The following is a 7,019-nucleotide window of genomic DNA, read 5'->3' on the forward strand; positions in this document are numbered from 1 at the left end:
GACTCCCTTAGCCAAGTTAGCCATTCTCTCCCCCTCAACATTCTAGCGCAGCCTCTCTCCTTCTACTGTTGTCTCCTACCAGATCTTGTCCAAAAGACTCATCACAGCCATCTAGTGGCCAGGAATACTCATTATAGTAACCCGTTCGGCTTGATACTTGGAGCACAGCTGCCCAAGGTTTTCCTCCACCCGTTTCCATTAAAAAACATAGTTAACGTCAAATAACGTTTTTGGAAGCATACCCTAGGTTTATACTAAACGTCATATGACGTTTATGGCGGCCAAAGAGTTAATTGTCAATGCTGCTTCTCCATATGTTATGTTTGTCTGCTGTTGAACCTTCCAGCTGACGTCACTGCTTAGCTCCGACTGCGCATCCCGGAGGGCAAACAACCCAAAACAAATGAATGTGGAGTGCATGATTTTCGGCGAGCGTTTTCATTCAAAGGTGGAAAATATGTCGAGTGTCACCAAAAAACGTCCCGAGTAGGACACTACATTACTGCGACTCATTGAAACAAGTCGTTTGGAGCCACTAACTACAAAAAATATTGAGTTTATTGTAGGACAAAGTGGAAGCTTAAGGTATGTTGGTTTTGGTTGAAACAGTACGTCGATCACCACTTTCATGGTGTAAAATGTCATTCATTAAATCGTTTGTGTCCGGATATACTCATTTTGCTGTATATCGAAGTCTTCAAGCTATCTTAACTTGCTAGCTGCTCACAAACAGACCGCAAAGTGTTAATTGTGATAATCGTGTTAAATCGTTAACTTTTTGTTCAAAATGACTTGAATGCTTATGTTAAAAAAAAAAAAAAAAAAAAAAAAAAAAAAAAAGGTCTGAATGATTGTTTCACTAAAGATAATATGGCACATTCATCACGTCTGCCTCAAATTTACAATCACAGGTTAATGTTATGACCCAATGTATATGAAAAAGAGAAAAACTACCTGATATAAAATCATCTGAGCATATCCTCGTACTTTTTTGTGGGTGCAAAGCAGTTGCGTCGTAGTTTCACCCTAGACACCTTGCTCGTGTTTCACCCCTCACTGTCTTCCGCCTGGTTTGGAATCACTGCCTGCAGCCGAAAGAATGATCTCATCTCTCTTTGAGCCGTTAGGCCAGGGGTGTCAAACATAAGGCCCGCGAGATGATTTTGTAAAGTTAAAAAAAAAATAAAAAAAAAATGTAATGTTGGACTAATTAATCAAAATATATAAAATTTGTAATTTCACAAGCAGTCCTCAGATAAGCAATGCAACTTATACGTTGGAATCATCCTGGATATCATTATTTTGCACACTACTTAAAAGTTACAGTTTGTTTAAGTATTATTGATCTTATTATTTATTTATTTATTTATTCATTCATTTATTTATTTATTTATTTATTTATTTTAATCATAGACCGACAAACGTGTTAATAAATACGACACAAATTCAATTACTGGTAACACAAATAGATACGACAAGGATTAGCCTTATAATGTCATTAACAGCACCACGCAATGCATTCTGGGAACAATATATATGCAAAACAGGTAGATTTAACATGCCCATAACTCAGTGTTGCCGAGTTCCATTTGCATTTGTATTATTTTTTGGAACAATATGATTACAGTTGAGCTCTGTAATTTAGGGGTGGCACACAAATAGCGAAAATCTGCGTATAATTGACGTTTTTAAGTTATATACCATTATTTTACTGGTGCGGCCCACTTGGTAATATATTTTCCTCCATGCGGCCCCTTGAGCTAACATGAGTTTGACACCCCTGCATTAGACCATCTGTCGGCCGCGCACAAATAGCGTTGGTCGCTGATTTATCAACTCTTTGACCGATTTTCTAGGTCACACTGATTGTTTTCTAATTCACTTGCATTGACACCCTGCCCTCCACCGCAAGGGCCGCACTTAAACGTGACGTCACACTGGAAGGGCCTATTTATTATTGGCGTAATTATTTACTTTGTTATCTGCTTTGTGGTGAACAGGAAGTTTTTGTTATTAAGACTGATCTGTTTTAAGAAAGTGTAGGACCGTTGTTGTGGGGGAGAGGTCGGGGGAAATTTGTATATCTTCTGTATGTTTTATTACTTGACAATTGAAATTAACTCATTCACTGCCTTTGACAAGTATACTTGTCAATTGTATTTTTTAGAGCGGTGCTAAATGGGGGCGAATCTGAGCATGCTCCACTGTAAATATCAAACTTGGAAACAACTTTACTGATGCCCAACCACCGGTAGATGACATCATTGCCCCATTTTATAGGAAATAAACACAGTTTCAGAGTCCATGGGAGAAATGGCTGTATTTTGGCAAACCTACATTTTTCTGCTGTCAATTATAAAAGAACGGGACGGGACAAAAAGTAGGGAGTCTATTCTGTTATTTGGTAGATTCGGTTTATATATAATTATTGAATGTAATATCACGCGAGTATTGGAAATGTAAAAATTTTCTATAATGACTGGCAGTGAATGAGTTAAAAAAAAAAAAAAAAAGTAGGGGAAAAAAACATGCAGGACTCAGGCCCTCGAGGACCGGACTTTGACACCACTGAACTAGTATAACAACGCGGCCCTCCACTGAACTAATAAGACACTACATCAGCGACACGTATTTCACAGCGAGTGTAATTCATTCATCTGATAGAGCCTCCACAGGCGATAAACACACACATGATAAATTGTCTCACTAAGTAAACGGGGAGCCATTCACAAATCTTAAAATATTAAATTGATTACTTACAAAGATCTAACCAAGTTTTTATTGGCGTCGACAAAGACCCGACAAACAGTACCGGATATCTGCAAAATGTGTCTGTCCCCAAAAAGTGACCGGCTAAAAATGATGAAAAAACTGCGCAAGGCATAACAGTTAAAATGGCGTTGCGAATCGCTATTTTTTTTTTTTAACACATTGATGCATAGTGTAAGCAGTTTACCTAAAAATTAAATCGATTTTCGATGACTCTACATCCTTATCTGGCAGTTTACATTTATTCATATTTTAGATAAACAATGTTGATATTGCTTCGGTCACAGTTGGAACATTTCAACACACTCATCTCCTTTAAAAATGTTATTTAAAAGCAGCACTGAATAGGATTTAGGCTTTTTGGACAGCTAGCAACGAAGTAAAATTCGGCTAGCTACAGTCAACAATAAATTTTTTTTGCAGAAAAATACATTCTGTTTTGTCTACTCCGTCAGACATCGAGTTGACAATATCACCTTTCACCTCTAAATGTGAAAATATACTGTAATATCAATTCCATCATTAAAGTTTGTATCCACTACACTTCTTACTCATAGAATATGCACAGACTGGGGTCTACTTATGATTAGGGATGCACAATGGACTCTATGCGCAAATAGCCGTGACGTATTTCCGGGAAAATTTATGAGCGCACCGGCCTTTCCGGTAGGGGCGATTGCCATTTGTTTTCCTTCAGAGAACCTCACCAGTTGTCAGCGTTTTGGAGTATATTTTCGTCATTTTTTCTTATGAGTGTGGTTGCGTGGATTTGTCAAGGCATTGAAGAAGAGGCGAGACGACAGTACATCGCGCAATCACTGCTGTGTGCGCAGATAGACAGGTTTAACTCTGCCTTGTTTTCTCCCCTCTTATGCTAACGCTAACCACCAGAGACACTTTTTGTTAACATCGGCAGGGATAACTACTCGATCGCACAAGGGCGCCTTTTGTTAACAGTAGAACCAGAGCTGTATTTTGGAAGTTAAACTTTGTTCATGTGCCTGTATGTATATTCCCATGCTGCCATTTTATTGTATTAAAAACATGAAAAATGTATGAGTTATTATTCTTGACCTCTGACAACGCTGTTGGATTTCGATAGTAAACACGTTTCAGCATGTCACCATGGGCTGACATGAAAAAAATAAACAGCAAGGAGAGGCATTACAACTGATTCAAAATATTGACGTCGGTGAAGAGACGTGGCGAAGAGGAGGCTACAGACCAGAGAGGGTTGGTAGGTTTATTGAACATATTAACACATTACAAAATATAAGTTGAAGTTAAAATAAAAAATTTTTTTAAGAAAGAATATAATTCATTTATGTCATAAATTACAGGTTCAAAAGGAGTAGGAAGAAGAGCAATAATTGATCTAGTCCTACTCCCTATTCTATCATGTTAATGTAATAAACTATTCTTATCTAATAACGGATCATTAAAATAACAAAAAGAAAAATAAATAAACAGAAATGGAACAGTAAAAATCTTAGATGTCATGAACAGTTAGCCGGCAGGTTCCATCTGAAGATTCAACACCTGACCTATACACCGTCTGACTGGAGAGGGGGGCGTAGGATATTTTGTAGACCCGTAGAGGAGCTACAATATGTAATTTCCATAAAAAATAAATAAATAAAAAAAAGCTTTCCTTGCTACTCAAACGGCTTGTAATTCCGCGTAGTAATCATTTTAAGCAATTGCGTCATTGCCACAGCTTAAGCCGTCAAAATTAAGATTCTGGGAGATCTAATTAGTAGTTTTAAAATTCTGATAGACATAGTGTTATAGCAAGGAGCGGCCCCTGTTCTTTTTGAGTGGGCTAAGGATTTAGGATTGGAGTTTTCAATCACTTTAACAGTGCGTTCCGCTGAAGTCTCCCTGCACCGGAAAGGCGGGTGCGCTCGTCCGGCAAATGGGGAAGTGAATTGTGCATATAGTCCATAATATCGGTGGCCGATAATTATCAGCAATTATCGACGTTACACAAATTCATACAGACATAATCATAAAATTATTGGGAAATGAAACACTATTCCAGTCAAGAAGGAGCGAAATTTACAGTGGAGAGTATCAACACATCTGTTGGTTGTGGTGGAGGACTGAAAGCGTGGAAAGGAACATCTGAGAATAGGAAGTGAATTACAGGTAGCTGATAAGGAGGAGAGGAACAAGTGATGGAGTGAAAGAAGAGAAGGCCCCTTATGTTCAACATATTTTCCTGTATATTCCTGCCGTTCTAAATGATGGAATTTACAGTATGCCTATTTTAAGATTCATGTTCAGTGTATAAAACAAAGAGTAGTTACGCATCATAGTTCATCTATTGCCACCTAAATCTAGAAAAAAAAAGGAAAAAAACAATTTTTTTTAATAAGTGATGCAGACATTACGTTTTTTTGTGAACACCATCTGTTTTGTCAACTCTGTCAGTATTTTTGTATGATGTTTAAGACACAACATAGCCTTGGCTGAATGACAGCTATGAATACAAAACATGAGATCTTCAGTAAAAAAAATAAATAATAAGGATTACATTCATTTTAAAATACTTGCTACCACAGTGCAGAACTGGTGTGTATGAAACACTATAAAGATCAACAGATCTTGACACGCTTTTCAGTTGCACTAACAAATATCGTGTTACCCTACAACTACTTTTAACACACCCACCCACAACGTTTTTAGCTTTTTAGACCCGTGTCAGATTTTTTTTTTCGTTGCAGCAAAGTGTTCTAATGTACGACGAGGCCAAGTGTAACATTTCTCGACTAAATACTTATGATGTGCATAGCCTATCAATTTAAAGCCCTAAGTTGCTCGCCTGAACATCAGAGCAACGCGTAACTGCTGGGCCAGGTCCTAGCTAACATTAGCAATTTAGCTAACTGTTATTTATAAGTGCCTCAGCTGATGCTGCTACATCGAAATGAAAACCGTCATGTTTTTCGTCTAATTGATCATTAAAAACTATTTTGTTACGACTTTCGGAACTCTGATAAAGGAACAATAGCGGATGCGTACTGTAAATCTTGTGCCAATAGAGAATGTGAAACAACTGGGCGGTGGAAAAATAGGTCTGGGTTTCTGTTTCTTTAACCGGTTACAAACTGTCTAAGGTATAATATTATTTAGCTGCATGTTAGGAACAAACACTGTGTGATTATGCATAGCTTTCAGACAACAGTCATTCATGGAGGACAGCCGTCCTCTTATCCCTCCCCTTCGCGCTAGCATTACAGCTGTCGGGCCTCGTTTGGAGCGTTAGCCGTGTGATTTTCCACAACCCTCGTCTAAACGGCGACATATTCCCCCCCCCCCCCCCCCCCCTCCTTCCCTCGTATCTAGGATTTATTTTTTCCACAATGCTGTTCTTCCTCATCAAGCATTTGCTGCCCCAGTGGAATCCGCGTTTCTCGCCCCGGGCCATTTTATCGTCGAGCGCAGATTGTTTGATTGATAGGGACGGAAAAGAGGGGTTTTGAGTGACAGCTTACCTGAGTGCCAATCTTCGTCACACTGACAAGCGGCTGCAGCAATCGGGACCCGCAGTTGTCGCGGTGCGTCATCGCGTATGGGCACGTAGGGACGTTTGATACATTAATATTTATAAGGTGGGCGGTCAATGACGTTGTACAGCACTCTGACTGCCTCGGCACTGTTGGTTTAACCTGACCAATGACTGTCTCCTTCTAGGTTTGTCATTGTTTTTCTGGTACAATACATTTAGATCTTGTTTTACACATTCCCGTCGATGTTAATTCACAAATCAACTAAACAGCATTAATCTAAACTGAAAATAAGCATTTAGTTTTTTTGTTGCTTAACATAATTGAGCCACTTCCCGGGTTATTTCATACACACACCAAAATGAAACAAAATGTGCCTTACAATACTGTGCAGTGTCACAAGCGTTAATACCATGTCACAGTGGGATGTACAGTCCTATCAATCACGTGAGACATAGATCAGATATACTTATTTAAACCAATGGCCTTTCACCAAACATTTTTATAGTATATGCAAGGCACCTGTGGGACCCAGGAGTAACTCATTAAAACGAGAACGGCAATCCTTGTTTGTAGCAACGAGAAAAGAAAAATCAACGCATCTCCATTTAGCATAACTTAAAGGACGGCAATAAGTGCAAGTCTAGTTGTGACATTGTTTAGTCAAGCCAAGTTCTACATTGATCCTTTTTTTTGTCTCAAAATAACAGCAGATGGAAAAACTGCAAACAGAAAAACATT

The 7,019-nt window shown here is 38.6% G+C and overlaps 1 protein-coding gene and 1 long non-coding RNA gene across 4 annotated transcripts in view; both read right to left on the reverse strand.

Moving 5' to 3' along the window:
- The window catches only part of LOC144030761 (uncharacterized), a 2,271-nt gene extending 1,525 nt beyond the window's left edge, over positions 1 to 746 (reverse strand). Inside the window, exon 1 of the long non-coding RNA XR_013287354.1 lies at positions 1 to 746. This exon is cut by the window's left edge and continues 328 nt beyond it. This is a non-coding gene — a long non-coding RNA (uncharacterized LOC144030761).
- Positions 1 to 6,413, reverse strand: part of LOC144030571 (homeobox protein PKNOX1-like) — a 248,430-nt gene extending 242,017 nt beyond the window's left edge. For all 3 annotated transcript variants that reach the window (XM_077537001.1, XM_077537002.1, XM_077536999.1), the window contains exon 1: positions 6,267 to 6,413. The gene's annotated coding sequence lies outside the window, so the exon portion shown is untranslated. The remainder of the gene's footprint in view (positions 1 to 6,266) is intronic.
- Positions 6,414 to 7,019: the final 606 nt, after the last annotated feature.

This window comes from Festucalex cinctus, chromosome 11 (genome assembly GCF_051991245.1).
Source record: "Festucalex cinctus isolate MCC-2025b chromosome 11, RoL_Fcin_1.0, whole genome shotgun sequence".
NCBI classification, from domain to species: Eukaryota; Metazoa; Chordata; class Actinopteri; order Syngnathiformes; family Syngnathidae; genus Festucalex; species Festucalex cinctus.